The 18,229-nt window shown below is 44.1% G+C and overlaps 1 protein-coding gene across 3 annotated transcripts in view; it reads left to right on the top strand.

Moving 5' to 3' along the window:
• Positions 1-285: 285 nt before the first annotated feature.
• ELMO2 (engulfment and cell motility 2) overlaps positions 286-18,229 on the top strand; it is a 417,013-nt gene continuing 399,069 nt past the window's right edge. For 2 of the 3 annotated variants that reach the window (XM_085619396.1, XM_085619393.1), the window contains exon 1: positions 286-384. The gene's annotated coding sequence lies outside the window, so the exon portion shown is untranslated. The remainder of the gene's footprint in view (positions 385-18,229) is intronic. The other variant, XM_085619394.1, reaches the window with a different exon arrangement.

Below are 18,229 nucleotides of genomic sequence, written 5' to 3'. Positions count from 1 at the left end.
ATAACTTGATGCCTCTTTGTAAACTAGTGATAATTCATTGCAGCAAAGGAGGTTGCTCATACTACATTTTGTATTCATACATCATTTGGCACTCCTGTGCAATGCACTGTGGGAACGGTGCTAAAGTGAGCCATGTACCTTTAAAAATCCCAGTCGACTTCATGGGCTCAACTAAAGTTCTCACTGACCGCAGATCTATCCAATGGAAAGTCAAACTGGCTGTACGCCCCGCCTTCTACACTGAGTGGGCGGCAAATCGACCAATCGACAGTCCACGGAATGAATCAGAAAGAGGCGGGTGGCTCTTGGTGACGAATACCGCAGCCGGTCAGACTCGGGCCCGGCTATGAGAAACGAAGACCGGAGCTGGAGGGTCGGTGAGAGGTGAGCGACTAGTATCGGGAAGCAGGGTGGGAAAGTAAAACGAGAGTGGGGAGCAGACAGGGGGAAGACGTGCTTTCAAAGGCGACGGCAGAGGGTGAGATGCTCAGAGGAGAGGGTGCAGGGGGATGGAGAAGATGAAGTATTTGTTGTTTTTCTTTGCAGTTTTATATAGCGCGAACACGGCCCGAAGTTATCGGAGCGCTTTACATGAGCACCAGTTGCAGTGCAGATGCATGGGGTGTGGAGGGTGTCGGTGGAGAGTAGGGTGGGCTGATTGGAGGGAGTGCAGGAGGGGAGAAGGGTGACTTGCAGAGGAAGGAGGGAGTGAAGGGACGAATGGGTTGAAGTACGGTGAAACTTGGGAACATGGATGAGTGGAGGGAGTGTAGGGGGCGAGGGAGTGTACTGGAAAGCAGGACAAAGTGTTGAGAGAGGAATGCGAGGTCTGCAGTGGGGGCGCTGCATTGCATTGGGAATGAGTGTAGATGCACGAGAGGGCCTTCAGAAGACCAAGTGATGGACGGCAGTGCATGATGGAGTTTCCAGGGCATACCTGTCAAACTGTGACCTCTCGAATGAGTATGAGAAGACCAGGTGTGTTATGAGTGCGATCACTGTAGAGGAGATAGAGAAACACATTTTGGAGGGCTATGCAAGTTTTGAAAAAAGAGTGGCATTATGGAAGCATGTTGCTTTTTAGAAGTTTGAAAGAGGGGTACATCCCCTTAATGAGGATACGTTGACAGGTATGCCTGGGAGATGGGATTTATTTATTTATACGTTTTTATATAGCGCAATCTTTACCCAAAGGTGTTAGAGCGCTTTACTATAGAACCAGATTCATTACATAAGGACTTCTGAGTACATGAATTACATAAAATATATGAAACAGATAAACTCTAAACTCTATAAGAATGGTAGTAAGTACATATGTCTACTACAGATACTAGTGGTTAGAGTTGCATGTATACAAATTGCAAATTCACTTAAGATTACATTTTAGGGAAAGTTGAAGGGATCGGCTGGAAGTTAAGCTGAAAGGTGCAGGAGATAATGAGTGGGCCATTAGAACTGATAGTAAATAGGGTTATCTGTAACACTGGAATTATGTGACAGAAGAGGACTCAAATCACGTGGCAAATAAAGTGGTGTAAAGCAGCACATTTTGTGACGGTATTGCTTCATTAATTTGTAATTTTTATATATGTTATAACTTTCTTTGCAAAGGTTTCATCTCGTAAGAACCAGATTATCACAAAACACAAAACACAGCAATCAGCAACCGAAAGGTGACCAGTAAACCTTTGCCAAGGGTCTTCCACTGAGCTGCAACACATGTTGCTGGGTTTTTAGTAACTTTTGATTAGTTTGAGCTAGAAGCAAATTATTTTTGTTAAAATCTTCAGATTATGCAGTAGAACATGGATTATGTGGTAAATCCATAATATGAGGAAAATGCTGTAGATGCAAAATTGCATAATTCCAGTGGCCCTGATGGTAATGAAGAGACTGTGTGCAGGAGTGGCTAGAAGAGAAGTGCATGGGGGAAACAGAAGAAGTGCGGGGTGAAATGAGTGTGTACAAGATGGATAAGAGAGTAAGTAGTATGGAATGTGGGCACAAGATGAGAAGAAGAAAGAGGTAAACGTGAATTTTAAGTGGGGAGAAAAGTGAGGGTTTAGGAGGGTAGTTTATTGAGAGTTAGGGAAAGAAGACAGGAGGAGATTGGATGCAGGATTGCTGAGGGAGGTATTGTATATTGGTGAGGATCAAGGGCGAGAGTTTGCGAGCTATTAGACAGAAGGTGGGGAAAGAGATGGAGAAATAGTGAAGATAATCAGAGGGTTGTGGTTCATATTGAAAAAAATTGAGTAGCATCATGAGCTTCTTCTTTAGCTTGGCTTTGGCTGTCACTGTATATGGTGTCATTAATTCATTCTTTAACAGTCCTATACAGTTTTGTTGCTTTTTGTGTCTTATTGTCTGTTGTTGGCGTAATGTTAAAAAGGCCTATATGTGTGATTTTTGATACAGATAGTGCTCAAGATGTACCATTCTCCCATATTTCAATGCCTCGCATATTTTGTCTGTCTCAAATTTACCTTGATATGATGTAGCAGGTTCCTAAGAAAATGTGAATATGGAAGCGTTGCTGGTTGAGGAGGTTCTTATTTTATGGTACTTTTATTTATCCTGTGTGAACTGCCACAGGGAACAGTTTTTTCCAGTCCTGGTTTTGAAGATTCAGGCACAGCCCCTAGGCTGCTTTGCAAGCTGTAGCATCAGTGGCACACAACTGTTGGCCATGATGTCTCTTGGCGCTTATCGTCCATGTTTTGTGGGTGGTTGGCACACCTGTGTGATCTCAGTGATCAAGGGCCCTCATGGTGTGGTCTGCTCACGGGCTGACCTCGCCAGAGTGTCCGGAGTTTGTGAATTAGAACTACTGTACGAAAGAATCCCTCTTCAGGGTAATTTTGGAAACGGAGATCTTCTCCCTATTGTGTTCTTAAGTACATGTATTGCCCGTCGTAATATAGCTGTAAGCTACCCTCAGAGACAGGGGTGTAGGTCATTTGTGCACATCTCATGGGAGACAGTCTGTGAGACAACACTCTGTCCTTGAACCATGTATCATAAGTAACCCCAAACATTATACAAACCAGTACAACAACACTTACAAGTGTCAAACCACCTCAGTACTCCTAAAATATCAGCTGCAAATATTTATTACTGTATCATGGAGAAAAACCTGGTTACCCACATGTACATATGTATGCAGTTTCCTTCTTTAGTTGGTTATATGCAACTTAATTTTTCCAATTTAGTTACTGCCTAACAGTCTTAATAAGCCCATCTACAGAGAGCACTGCCTAAAGTACCAAACTGCTGAGCCGCGTAGACAGCCTTGATGTAGAGGTATTTATGGTGCATTAATCGCAGACCGTTGTTGATGTGGATGTTTGTTGCACTGCAGTGTTGAACTAAGATTGGTGGTTGATGCTTGCATGGGGCTATTGTATAAGTATGTATTTCAACAGATGGAAACGGGGTCAATTCTCTAGATAATGAGAAAGCGTGCAGCAGGAGAAAGACTGATAAATAAGTCAATATCTTGTGAATGATGGCATGGCTGGGGTTGAGACACGTGAAGTAATGTGGTAGCTTGCTGCAGCAAAAGGACTACAGATCTCTAGGCTGGCACAGTCAGTGGGGGAGGAGTGGTTGTTTCACAACAAATGCTGAAAGTCATGTGGGAAACTTGGCGTTAATCTCTCTAGTCAACTGGCATTAAGCAGTGATGAGCTTCAGGAGAGAATTCATTAAAATAGTCCTAGTAGATGGCCAGGCACACTTACAAAGTGACTACCACTGGGTATCCCTAGCTTGGAACAGTCCAACTTGGCAAGCTACCATGCTAGCCATTCACACTATATGAGGCTACTGACTGGTCTGTGGTCTCACAACTAGACCGTGGTGCTGTAGTTATCCTCTGGCTAACAATGGCCTCTTCTTTCCTCCATATCCGTAAGCAGCATATCCTCTGCCAAGAGGTTCCTTGGCCTGAGGAGATGAACCTCCGTAGCAGGCACTTCATCTCTCAAGTTATCTGAATGTCCTCCCCTAAAAGCTGCCAGAGGGTTGTCAAAAGATTCCTATATGCTCCACTTGCCCAGTCAACCAGTTCCTCACTCAGCCAATCCCAGAGGGGTGGCTATGTCATGGTGTTAGATGGTGCCCGTCCACGTCTACCCGATGCCCATTCCAGCTCAAGCTGTCCTTGAGACAGAGGTTTAAATAGTGAGTCATTGCACCTTGAACCTTAATCTGTGGTCCTGCAGGATTCCTGCTTCCCATCGGCACTTGTTCTTGTTGCCTGTTCAGCTTGACCTGTGAGGCAGATGCCCAGATAGTCATCAGGTGTATTTCCCAACCCTCATGTCCTGCCCACAAACGAGGGTCCAATCAGCAGCAATCTAAGGTGCTGAGATCATTGCCTTTTTACTTTTTCTTGAATATGAAGAAGTTGTGTTTTTAAATGTAAGACTTAGCTGACCTCCTTCCATAGCAGCAAGAGGTGTGTATTTTTTTAAAACCATTCTTTGTTGATATTTTCCACTCAATACATACATAAATAATGACCGCATGAGCGTAAGCAATAATTCACCACTCTCAAGTTCAACACATGGGATGCAAAAACAAGTACCCCGCACGTCTACCTATAAGAGTTCCTCCAGGGGACAGTGAAAATAGGGTGAACGCTTAATAAATGTTTGAGACTGGGGACAGTGTAGGGGCTACAGAAGGAAGGATACAACACAGTGAACTAGTTAGCATAGCCTCCAAGAAACTGTTCCTCCCTGCATCACATCAAAATTAGTAGAACAAAGACGAACAAAAATGACAATGACACCAACCGTAAACAATAACAAGGCATGTTTAACCCCTTCAGCGCGGCGCGGATTACCGCGCCGTGCTGAAGGTTCGTTGCGCTGGCGGGGCCGTGACGGAGCGGTTCCATCATACGCACAGCACGACCGATGCGCATGACGGAACCGCTCCGTCATGCGCATCGAAAGGGTTAAGCTGTGATTCGTGTATTCCACTGCCCCAGTATTGAGCAGGGAAGCGGTTCATTTAGCCAGCAGATTCCTATGCTAGATGGAAGATAATGATGAAATGGGGCTCCCAAGATAACTATTCGCTCCTGAGGAGCAATCAAGCCACAACATCAATCAACAACTCCATAGTGTCTCCAAGGTAAGTCACAGTTCTGCTAGTAGGATTATAGAATTGCTACTGTTAGTGTGTGGTAATCAGAAACTAGCCTCCTTCACCTGCTTTCATTCTGGTCACCAGAGATAGAGCTGCCTGCTATAAGTAGCATATCAGAGTTCAGATACCAACACTATCATATTCTAGATGTCGGTCTGTGGTTAATGAAATTCATTGAACTTCACATCCTCCTATATCAATGGGATGTTTCCTGTATCTAAAGGGATATTGTGTGTCCCTCCAAGTGCACGGATACTGGTTTGAAGAAGTGAACATTCAGATCAAGAAGAGGTCGGGTACATCACTAGCTCATCACTGCTGACTCCATACAAACTGTGAACATGGTGCTATAGTAGACCAGTTGTGGTAACTTTCCTTTGTTGTAGTGTTGCCACCTTTCTGGGTTTTACTGGTGTAACTAGTATTTTACTGTTCAGGCTGGTTAAAAAAAAAGTTGGGAGATGAGCTAAAGCCAGTGTTTTTTTCTCTCTAATGTTATGTTATGTTAATGAGATTGGTAGAGCGCAACGGTTACCCTGGGGTGTCCTGGCGCTATGTATTGCCTAGCCGGAAGAAGGAGGAAATCATTGAGTAAATAGCCAGGTCTTCAAACCCTTCCTAAAAAGAAGAAGACTGAAGGCATTCCTTAAATGGAAAGGCAGATCACTCCAGGCCCTGGATGCACATGCCATAAAACTCCTGCCACCCCAGCTGTCCTTTTTAACAAAGGGCGTCAGGACCTTTTTCGCTCCAGAGGACGAAGGGTCCTGCTGGGAACGTACCACCTCAGTTTGTCCTGCAGGTGTGGTGGACCTATCCAATTGAGGGCCTTGAAAACTGTACATAGGGCCTTGAAGCATACTCTATGCTTCACAGGAAGCCAATGTAACCTGGTTAATTCTTTTTTTTTTTTACCGAAACAAATTTCGGAATACCAGATAGAAGCCTAGCAGCCGCATTTTGAGCCATCTGCAACCTGTTGACCAGATGTTTACGGGCATTTAAAAGAATGCCATTACAGTAATCCAATCTTGACATAACAAGCACCGTGACCACCATCCTGAAATTTCCCTCTGAAAGGTAAGGTTTGATTTTCCTCAAAATTCGTAACCACTTGAAACAGGCGGAGATCACGGTGCTTATATGATCACAGAAAGTCAATCTGCAGTCTATGGTTACGCCCAAGTTCTTACGCTTTCAGCGAAGGGGGGCAGCTGCCCAATTCTGCTGGGCAACAGTCAGGGCAGGGCTCGAAATCTGAAAAATTATACTAGTCCTGCAGGTCTAGTACCTTGAACAATCTCCTCGACCTAACAGTAACCTACTTGACCTCCGTCTCTGAAAGCGGAGCAAATGTGACAAGTTAACAAGATTTAAAGGCATCTTTATTGCTCATTTGCATTGTGAGCAATAAAAAGGCCTTTAAATCTTGTTATCTTGTCACATTTTCTCCGTTTTCAAAGACAGGACAAAAGTTAGTATGTTTTCCTACTCGCCAGAAAGGGCAAGTAGGACCTAAAAATAGCTCGACCTCATTAAATTTACCTCGCAAATGCGAGCGGTCGAGGGAATTTGTCGAGCCCTGCAGGGGTCCAGACATTGGGATTATTTCCAAACACCATAATCTCGGTTTTGGACGAATTTAGTTTTAAGCAGTTTGAGGCCTTCCATCCAGCTATCTCTTTCATGCAATCATGAAAGTGCACTTCCGTTTCTTTTTCCTTACCATCCTTGAATGATAACACTATTTGAGTGTCATCCGCATATGAAGTTAGCTGAAAGCCATAAGATTTTATAAGGCCTGCCAGCGATATCGTATAGATATTGAAAGGGGTGGGGCTCAGTGAGGACCCCTGAGGGACCCCACATGGAAGGCAAAAGGAATTAGATTTATAGTTGTCCAGATTAACGATCTGGGATCTGTCAGAGAAAAAGGAATGTAGCAGTTTCCACGCCACCCCATGTACTCCCACCTCCGACAAACGGTCCATCAAAACCATATGGTCGACCGTGTCGAAGGCTGCCGACAGATCCAGTAGGATCATCACAGCCTTCCCGTAGGAGAACCTGAGCTGATGGAGTACAAACGTTTGAGAGTTTCTGCACTTTCTAAGGGGAGAAACTGATCGAAGGTCGGCCCAATATTGAGTCCTGACTGACTCTTACTATAAGAGGGGGTCCCACTACCTTTCTGACCTGAAGAAAAAGAGGAATAGATGCCCTCCACCTTTTGTTGAAACCAGATTGCCAATTTATTACACAAATCTGGGCTACTAATAATCTTCGGAGTGTTGGGTACTGCAAATTTTTTGACCGTTTTGAATAATTCTTTTGCATTGGACTTTGCTTGTAGGATTTCACGGGTGTACAAATTCTTTTTTGATTCGAGCATTAAGTCTTTGTAACGTTTAAGACTATGTTTGTAAATTTCTTTATCCGAGGTTTTTGTATTCCTTCCTCCAAGCACGTTCAAGTTTTTTACATGCCGACTTCTGAGTTTTAAATTTATCAAAATACCAGGGAGCAGAAGGTTTAGCTCGCCTAGGAGTCCACCTTTTTACAGGGACTCGTTTTTTACAGGCTTTGTCTAGCCAGTCGCAATACCCCTGCACGGCTTTATCTATATCTGACGGGAATGGAAGGAGAGAACTCTTAAGTTTGTCTTCAAACAAAGCCTTATCTAATCATGACCTAGTTCATTAAAATAGCAAATGCATGAAGAAAATAACTTTCAAAAGTGTTCTGGAGCTGCCTAAGTGCTCTCTGGTTGATAGTTAAAGTAAACAGACAGAAAAGCCATGTTGGAAATAAATACAGAGAATTTTTCATGCATTCCTATTTAGGTGTCATATTGCCGCCCTTACAGAATCTTAAAACCTGAGCAAATGGCTGATATTTTCCTTTGAGGAAGGTGGCAACACTAATTTGGCGTGAGATAAGAGTGTGGATTTAGGCAGAGCTCATTGATGCACAAGCTGAACCACAATTGGTCAGATTAGAATTGGCACATGCTATTGTCAGTGGTCTCATATGGGTGCCATTTTGAATATTCGTTGGGCATTTTTTGACCTCTGAGGGCACCGCAAGAATGGTGTTTGAATATTTTATAGCCATGTTGCTTTAAATTAACTTTCGGAAAAACTACAACTGTGAGAAATCCTTTTGCCTAGTGTTGGGTTGCGTGGTTAAACCTCTATAGGGGAATTAGACCTTCAGATCTTGCTCCCAGTCATGTACCCTGTGTTTAAAAAAAAAAAAGAAAGATTGACTTCTCCCTCTGTTAGAGCTGACTGTAAATGTGAGTGTGGACCGACATTTGATAGTAGAGGTGGTGTCCGGTACCCCACAAGACTCACCTCTGCTTGTGAAGCGATTCCGCAGAGACGACAAGAGCGCCCGCCCCTGTACCCACCTGACCCTCGTGGACAGTAGGACCCAGCAAGGATGAGATGGACGCAGGGAAGGGAGCCAGAAAGAAGGTAGTGGGTTGGTGTGTAGGGTATCTCGAAATCAACTGGAAAACAGGAAAGACCCAGTTCAGTAAAGGACCCCAACTCCCACTTTTTATAACACCCGTAATCTACACACAGAATACCCGTATCCCCACTTCTGGAGACTCACCAGTGCTCTGCAGACCACGGGATGCAGTCTTACGTGCAGCTCAGTCAAAGTAGTATCCAGGCGAGGTGCTGCACTGCAAGCTCCTCAGCAAAACAAAGGAAAGCGCTCCTGCGCGTAATGTAGAACTAAAATTCCCGACTACAACAGTGGCACCCCTGGAAGGCACATGTCCTGATGAACGCTGCTCCAACCCTGTGGAACTCTTTCCCAATCCAGTGCGCATGCGCGATGGGACACTGCACTATCTAGTGATAACCCCAAAGTAAAGCACTCCCGGTACCTCTTGTGCGTGTCTGTGTGGCAAGGGTATCGTAACCGGAAGTTAAAGCTGCCCTGGAATCGCGCTCCAGCGCAGAGAAACCAAGTTGAAACTGACAAGCGCACATGCGCTGTGTAACTCAAGAGAACCCCCAAGCGCTCCTGCGCGGTTGGACCAAAATAACCATAAAGCGCTCCTGCGCGGTGAAAACAAAACAACCATAAAGCGCTCCAGCGCGGTGAAAACAAAATAACCATAAAGCGCTCCTGCGCGGTAAAACCAAAATACAAACCCCGCAACGCTCCTGCGTTTGCAAGGCTCAAAGATCCGTGTAGGATTAATACCTTCGACTCGTCTCCAGCGTAGTGGTGAAAGCCCTCCAGCATCGCTACAGCAGAGAGAGATTCCGCTCGCGTCCGACGCTTCTCGGCTCCAGGACAATCCTCACGACTCGGGGAACTTCCAAAGGAATTCGAAGCATAGAACCGGCGGGAAACGCGATGTTTATGCGTTTCCCCCCGGAAATGCTTTCGTGACCTTTCGTCTTCGGCCGAAAGACTAGACCGGGACTCAACCTTCACCCGGAAGTGAGTCTCCCGGTCGTTTCTGTGTGTGTGTTAGCGGGGGCACCGGCAAGCGCCGTGAACACGACAGGTGGGCTTGTCGACCAATCTAATTGTAAAATTAGTACGTTTCAAAAATGGCCAAACGTTATGTAAATAACTCCCACTAAAATTAATTGTAAATTTACCTCATAAGTATTCATTGTGATTTCCCTGTATATTCACAAGGCAGGATTCCCGGTTATGTCAATACAGTAACATTTAATAAATAGGTCTAGGGAGGCACATAGTTACCATGCTTACATACTGGTAACACAATAATCTCTATAATATTATTAAAATTTAGAATGTGACCGGAGTTAATAACATGTTGTTTGGAAGGTATTTAGATTCATGGGTGAAACTTCTAATTACAAAAATGGATTTTAAATATCTGATATGTTAATGTAATTTTTGAGAGGTTAAAGATTGTTTTTTTCCGTTCTCAATACTCAAAAGGTAAGCCGTGCTCCAGGTTAAGAAAACAATTAGGAAATGCAGATTTTCATACTCTTGAATGCTTTGACCTGCCAAATCCTTATCCGTCCTACGTGGAAGAGTAAATAGTCCCAGAATTTTTTCTGTTGTGAAATCCGTTGTTCGCGGATCTGGATCCGCTGGTGTCAATGCCTTTGGCTGTTTCCTACTTGTTGTTTTGCTCCCAGTCAACGGAGAAGTTTTTTTAGTAGAAGGGGGCAGGAAGCACCAAAATATTGCTAATAAGCAGAAACATATTTTATTCTATAAATTAAGGGGAGTGGGTGGAGTGATTTTTGACCTGCCTGAAACGAATTCTCTTGGAGTTGTATGATGTCCCATTTGTAGAAAAAGATAGTGTAGTTAAAGGCAGGGAAAGCTTGTGATTGGTACACTTCAGGGTTGAACTGTGCATCAATGAAAATATACTTTTACCTATGCTTTTGCTTTTCCAGCGGAACTCACTAATCATTGGATTGAATTTGGATCTTGTAGGCTTTTGTTTTCCAACTACAAGAGAAGAGCTGTTGTCTCTTGTGAAGCAGCGTTCCCTGATTGGGGTTCGTCCCCTTTTGCACTGCCTGGTATCCCTTTAAATGGGGATTATATGTAGTTCATAAATGTGAAACACAATTCGTGGATCAAGTTTTAATCAATGAATTTAATTCTCAATAGTGATGTTGGGTACTCTTCATCCAACCCAACCTTACATCATAAGCCACAATGTCAACTTTTTCAAAAGTAGAAGCATCTGTTTCCCATCCCATCCCATAACATTTCGAGCTGGCATAGCCCTTCATCAGAACAAATCTGGCGAAGCAACGCACCTCTGGGAGTGTGGTGGGAAGTGAGGCTCTGCCGGTGTATCGGACAGGTGTCCGGACCCACACTCTCCGTTGGCTCTCTCTCCTTCTGCACGGAGTTTGCAGCACCCGACAGTAGCGGTTCAGGTGACCGTGTTCCTTCGGCCTCCTCACTCTGCTCTTCGGGGTTCTCTCTCTGCACTTGTCTTCTTCCTCGATCTCTCTGTTTGCTTGAATGTGCCTACCCGTTCATAGATGTAATGCCCCAGCTCATCCTTGAGATCATTGGACGGACACCTGTTAAACAGACGAAGGCTCTGATGTGCAGAAGAACTAATTAACAAAGTCAAGCTTTGTAGAGATGTTTCTGTAAAAGAGAAAATAATGGCCCAAAAAAATGGCGCTCTCTGCTCTGGTTTCACCTGTGATGAACGTGCACCCACCGCTCAGGAGAATACGCTTTCAACGAAGACCTCCCTGCCATACCGGTGGGATCTCTTAATACAGCAAGAAAGCTGCTTGTGCTTGTCCGTTCTTCTAAAAGGATAATAGTCTTCAGAAGAATGTGTGTTTGTGTCTGTGGGGTCTATATGACTAGGTTGTTGTTGCTGCTCTGCCATTACACAAATCCTCATATTTGACAACCATCCTCACTAGTTCTTGGTGGAGTTTGTACAGCCCAGATTTGTTAAACTGTTTATCTGAGTGTCACCTTTTATTTTGTTTCAACAGGTCGATTTCCTAACATGCATGTGTCTAGAAGCTCCAAGCACTAGACAACTTGACTTTTATTTAACCGACAGAACCGGTTGACTATAAGAAATGGATCCTAAACTGATACTGGTGGAATACCCCTATGTGAAGCTGCGGGTAGTTCGCCACCAGTGGGTGGGGAAGGAGGCACTTCCTTTTGTTTTATATTCCCTCACACACCCTAGTGGTGTCATGCTTCATCATCGGGACACCCTGACGCCTAGAAGTCAGGGTGGGCTCAACCATGTTTTGGGAGCTCTTAGAAAGATTTTTTGGCCAGGGGGAATACAAATTAAAAGTCCAGTATCAGAGCCCCGTTTCCCTTTATTCTTGGATCTGACAGGGATATTAAAAATTAGTAGAAGTCGGATTGTATGGGATATTATGGTCCTAAGACCCTATTGCCAACATTTTTCAGTCTGCTAATGCCCCATGAAAGTTGCTGGACTTTGTTCAGGGCGAAGGCTGTAACCCACTGGAAATGGAATAGTCTGGGAATTTCCCTGCACTATTTATATTAAGGGCAGCTAGCTGCTCCTTAGTTTTGTATGTGTTTTGATTTATCACTCCATCCCGATTTGGGAGAGGTTCCACTCCGCGCTGGACCTCACATAGTAATGGGGTAGCCCTGTAGTCAAACAGCCATCAAGGGTCCTGCCCCGCAGTGTGTCCTATTCAATATGGGTCGCAGCGGCTTGCTTCAATGCTTTATGATGAGTCTTCTAAGCCTGTTTTTGTGAAGTTTAAACAAGTGACAGCTAGTAGTCTTGGTGGCGTGAAGCAGAGCTGGCCAACATTACTATAGCAACGTATGAGGCTGATGAGAGGCTGTGGATCAAGTTCATTGTAGTGGGGCACTATGGGAAGGAAGGTTCCCAAAGGAGTGCTTGATGGTTAAATCTGCCTTTTGCCTGTTTTATCAAATACACAAAGTGATGGGTGGAGTGCTTTCAAATACTCTAATCGTGGGCAGTTGCTTGGGGTAGCATTCCAACCACTCGCTTTGTTTGCCCACCATGCCGCTGCAAATCAGACCCAGTCAAACGGAAATCAGCCATAGTCCTGCTCCAGTGTGTTTGTCGGTGGGTGAGAATAATTCAAGCATTCAGTCCATCACCTTGTTTTTTTGGGGGGGGGGGGAGGGGGGAGTGAGACACATATACCCAGACGTGCGTTCCTTGCCCACCGTGCCATTGGACTCGAGCTTTACCTCACTGGTTAGACCTAATCCGATCAAACCATGTCTGGGGTTGCTGTGTTCCATCTGGATGGGACTTGGCCTACCAGTTCGAGCTGGACTAGTCCAATTGCAGCAGGACTAAGACTGATTTACATCACTTGGGTCTCTATCTAGAGTGGGCAAAAGACTGTGGCCTGGGAGACGGCCCTAAGTGATCGACAATGCCTGAGATTGATGCAAGCATTCCCTTCATCACCTTGTTTCTTTGTGTTGGAACCTGAATCTTATTCTTTCATTGTACTGAAGTACACTTGTGATTCAATATGGACTATTAATCTCATATCCTCTTCTTATTCTAGTTCTAAACAGATTTCTTGGACTCTATAAACGTTCAAATAAAACTGAATATGTTTTTGAGGTATACCGTGTCATCATGTAGTCTCCGTCAGGGTGCATTGAATGTGATCGGTTGTTGTAATGAAGAACACTGACTTCTAGTAACTCTTCCGTACCAGCATTAACGTGCACTCGTTCAGTCACTGATGCATCCCAACTTTACGTTCACTTTATTTCCTGGGTTGAAGTAATTATTCTGATATTCGCAGATTTTGAACACTCTTATCTGGTTTTTGTAAATTTGAGGCTGTTTTCCAGTTTCTGAGTTGTCTGCATAGGCCTCCTTACTTCCATATGCATCCACTCTTCCATCAAGTGGGCAATGCCAGAGCAGCCTCTAACTTTTTAAATAGATTCTCTCCTTTTAGCCATGCTGTGTTTAACTCTGTTGGTTAGTTGTAGTGTGTGCTTTTTGTCAGGTTTTTAATATATGGGCAAACCAACCTTTTGCTAAGATGGTCTGAACATTTCTGAAACGTTTTCTTAATATGGGCGCCCTTGTCTTATGGTTTTCAGATTTGAATTCGGCCATTTGGGTGTGTGTACCAAGCAGAGATTTGTAAAGTGTCTAGTAGATTTATAGTTCTTGTTGGCTAATGTTGCAGTATAATAATAGTTTCCCCATGCTATAGTTCTGTGTAGTGTTACGAGGAACCATATAAACCACTGGTGTAATTCTAGAGGACTATGCAGATGTTTTCCAGCATTGAGTCCAAACTGTGATGTCTAATCCTGTGTTCGGTCTGAATAGCTGATTCTACAAAAATTTTTGTTGGCGCCCACGTCCTGTTACCGCAGCGGAATATGTTAGACTTTGGATGTCGCACGAAGATAGATGTTGAGCTCTGATTCCGCATATGTTGATCAAGATTATGCTAATGTGCCGCATGCAGTTTCATGTGCATTTTTCTGTTGTACTCAGTAGATGCCTCTGTTTTAAAATAAATAATTAAATAACTGTTGTAACATTTTTATTTTTCAGTCCATGATTGCCAAAATAGTGCATTGCTGTTCTTCCTTTCTTTGGGTCTTGGGCCAAAGTATGAATGAGCTGATTTGCGTGGAAATTACATTCCAATAGTTGCTTTTAAAAACGAATAAAAGAAGAATTCAATACGCAGGTGTGAAGGTCTTGAAAACAAAAGGTAACCCGTTGCTTTGCTGACCAATGCTGTGCAGCTTCAAAGGTTGTAAATTGAGTAGGTAAGTAGCATTAGCAAAGGCAATTGGTCTCACCAAGTGACTTAGCTTGTGCGGACCTACTGGTTTTGCCAATGCTAAACAGCATCAACAAAACAAAGGAAAAAGCTTAATGGTGTGTTGGCACTTTTACACGAAAAAAAGAATAAAATATGCACAAAATTGCCTCATAAGAAAGGTCTGCAATCTGAAATATGTAAAACAAAATCTGGGAATGGGTAACATGGCAACAAAGGCGTGGATAGAGGGGTAAATTTAATGCTGGGGCGGATTGTAACAGGCGCAGGGGGAGTTGTTTGAGCAACAAAGGGGACTGTGGGAGGTGTGGGTTGGAAAAAAACTGCACTGTACTGGTGGAGAAGCAACAGGTGAGCTGGAGGGGGGGGGGAGCTTGAGCAACACCGAGAGATAGTGGTTGGGGGAGGTGAATAGGAGGGAGAAGCAGCACACGAGGGAGAGAGCAAAAAAGTAGATGGATTCCCATGGAGTGATGATAGAAAAGAATTAGAATCGTTTCCCTGATGTGACAAATGAAGGCTCCAAGCCTTCCAATGAGAAGGGTGGTAAAAAAGCTATGATTCAAGGCGGTACAAATACAAGAAGAGGGTGGAAATTTATTGAACAAGCATTTGCAATGCAATAGGTCTCGCATTTACGCGAGTTTTTGCTATTGACATTGCAAATAACAATGCCTTTTATTTTTGTTTTTGTTTTTAAAACATAAATAAAAGGCATTGTCATTTACAATGCCAATAGCTTAAGCTTGCATAAACTCGAGACCTATTGCATTGCAAATGCTTGTTTGTTTTAGATAGCGCGAACTCAACTAGACGATATTGGAGCCCCTTACATGAGCACAAGTTTTGTTGGTAAACATGGAGAGATTAAGTGATTTGCCCAGAATCACAGGATGTTGAGCGACGCCGAGACTCGAACCTGCTTCCCCAGCTACAAAGTGGGGAGCTCGGGTCGTAATGCCACACCCTCTTTCTCACCTTCTTGCAAAGTTTTGTCAGAGGTCGGATTTCTGTCCATGCTCAAGTCACTTTTTAATGACGAAAAAGTGTACTTGATATTTTTGGATGCCAGAATAAATAATTAACACGGGCTGTTCCTTCTTGTGCCGCCCATTCAACCCTGTGTGACCTCTTTACCTGTTGCTGCTGGCCTTCCACAGCTCCTGAGGCCTGAAGGTGAAAACCCGCCGTGATTTGCATGAGTAGATAAACCCCAGGTTCTGTACTGTGCCCGGATGTGCGCGCTCGGCTCTGCACTAATTTGCAAATGTGCCAGCGGAGGATAATCCTGGCAGGCTGTGTACAGGTCGCTGTTTGCTCTGCTTTGCATTCGCTTCTGTGTGGACCTTGAAGCTTGGCACTCCTTAAGATAGCTCCGAGGCTGCGCGCCTGCTGCGGAGATGTGCGTCTTCGCGCCTGCCTTAAACCACTGAGTTACACGGGCGTAACACAAACTCCTGCATCCCCTGTGGCGCGAAGGAAGCCATCTCTCCAGAACCCCCACATGCATCTTAAGGCCTACCTAAACTATGAGACAGGAGTCCAATAGGCTCCTCCCCACATCCTGTGTATGGGGGGGCACTTTGCATTCACGTCGTGCTTGAACAATCATCCTTCCAAAGTGGATGGATTATTGTACAATAACAACAACTTTAGTGTGCTGTGGGATACATTTATCGGCAAAATCTATATTGTAGTGGAGTTGTGCGAAACCAGGTTATTAATTTTAAAATCTATATTTAACTCTGTGAAACTACGGTTCTACTCTATATGCAGATTTACGGACGTTCCCTGACCAAATCAATGTGGGAGTATTCAGGCTTTGAAACTGCGAATTAGCATGAGGAATGCATACTCAGCTTCTCACAGTGATGACGTCAGTGTAAATGACATCATGTCAGTCAGGAAGAAGTCACCCCCGCCCTACACACATGAGGGGCTGTCACTGACAACAGATGCTCTGCCCACACTGTTCTAACCAGTGTGTGTTTGCAATGCTAGAAGAGAAATGAAAGCACCGCACTAAGCTAAATTATGATAAAGTGTTTTCAAAGTTAAGAAAAAATTAGGTGGGCGAGCCACCTCATGCAGATGAAAATAAAGGTGGGGGCCGCCGTTCTTACAGATTAGGCGCAGCATCGTGATGTGCCGAGTCGGAAGTGCTTGAGACGCAGCAAGCCACGGAATGTACTAGCCGAGACCTATTGAAACAAGACAAGCCCGGCGGAGCGTGGCGTGCGCGCTTGGCGGGGGAGCGCATTCCAGGCGGGGGAGTGGACCCTTTGAAGAATGATGCCGAGGGCGCCAGTGGGCTGAAGCGCTTCCCCAAACGGATTGCATGGCGGCACGATGCACGTGATTGAGCGCGTGCTTGCCATGCAATCCACTTTTGGGAGCACTTTGAAATGCCCCTTTACTAGAGTCTCTCATAGCGATCGCATAAACGCAATAGCTAGGCGAGACCTAAAAAGGGCAAATGAGTGAGGAGGCGTTCAAACATTGGTAAGCAATGGGCTGACACAAATCCAACTGTAAGTGTTGCCAATGTCCAAAATGGGTTTTCGACAACCTATAGCTACGAGCTCTCTGTAGGCAAGACCTAAAAACTAGGGCTGAAGTAGAGAGCGGGAGGAGCAAGACTGTAAACATTTAACGTAAGGCAGGAGACGCTAAAGTACACACGGTTCCACTCTGTCATGGAACTTCATAATACAATTTCTGTGTTTATACTATGGAGGGGAGTAAAATGTTTGAATGGTGCTTTCCCATGTGTTCTATGGTTCAGAATGTGTTTTGTTCAGTCCCCCTTTCATGCTTTAATGCTTTTAGTGTTTTGTTAATTGTTTCGATGATAATAGTTAAGACTTTGATCAATTAAGTGACCTCTGCATGCCATGTTACATATGTGAATCTCCAAGTGAAGTTGCTAATGCATTTCAGTCAATTTACCGCCCTACGGTTATACAGTCTTAAAATAGGTACTGCGGGGTGCAACAAACTGCCCACACCCAGTGTGCAACATAGTAAAATATATAAGAATATGGACTAATTCTGTGAATAGTGTAATAACGGTCTGAATGCTTACATTGTTTCCGAAACAATGAAAATATTCCAGATAATGGATCTCTCCAAAACTGGAAATCATGCCATGATGTATCCTAACTTCGTGGTATCCAGCATATGTCCAGAAGTGCCAGATCCATGACAGAGTCTCAGGATAGCCACAAATTGTATACGTGAGTTCAATTTTGTATTTACCTTTTATTTTATGTGGACAGATTGAAAATCTGGCTTGGTAACAGTCCTGTTGGACCTCTGCTTAGACATCTACTTTAAGTCTCATGAACTGACGGTGTCTGTTACCAGGTTCCCCAGACCACGTGTAGGAGATCACTTCTCAGTTATTACTGGTGTTTCTTGGAACCTGCCTGCGCTGTAAGGTCACGTTGAACCCCATCTTTTCAAATTCCATGAACTTCTAAAAACGTGCTGCTCCAACAATAGCTTTAGATTTGCCCATTTTAATTTTTCCTCCTCTTTAATCTTTAATTTTTGCTGCTCTTTCTGTCTTTTATAGCGCCAGGACACCCATAGGTATTGGTGTTCTGTACAAAACCAAAAATAAATAGATAAGATCAATCTAGGGTTGCTCAAAATACTTCAAAAGAGTTCGGGTCAAACTAACGGAATACGTTTGGGTTACAACAGAAAGTTATGACTGCAGTATAAACGTGTTGACACCACCCCCCCTTCCATTCCAC

Source organism: Triturus cristatus, chromosome 7 (assembly GCF_964204655.1).
Source record: "Triturus cristatus chromosome 7, aTriCri1.1, whole genome shotgun sequence".
In the NCBI taxonomy this organism is placed as follows: Eukaryota; Metazoa; Chordata; class Amphibia; order Caudata; family Salamandridae; genus Triturus; species Triturus cristatus.
Note: the sequence above shows the minus strand (reverse complement) of the source record. Positions and strands in the feature narration are given on the sequence as shown.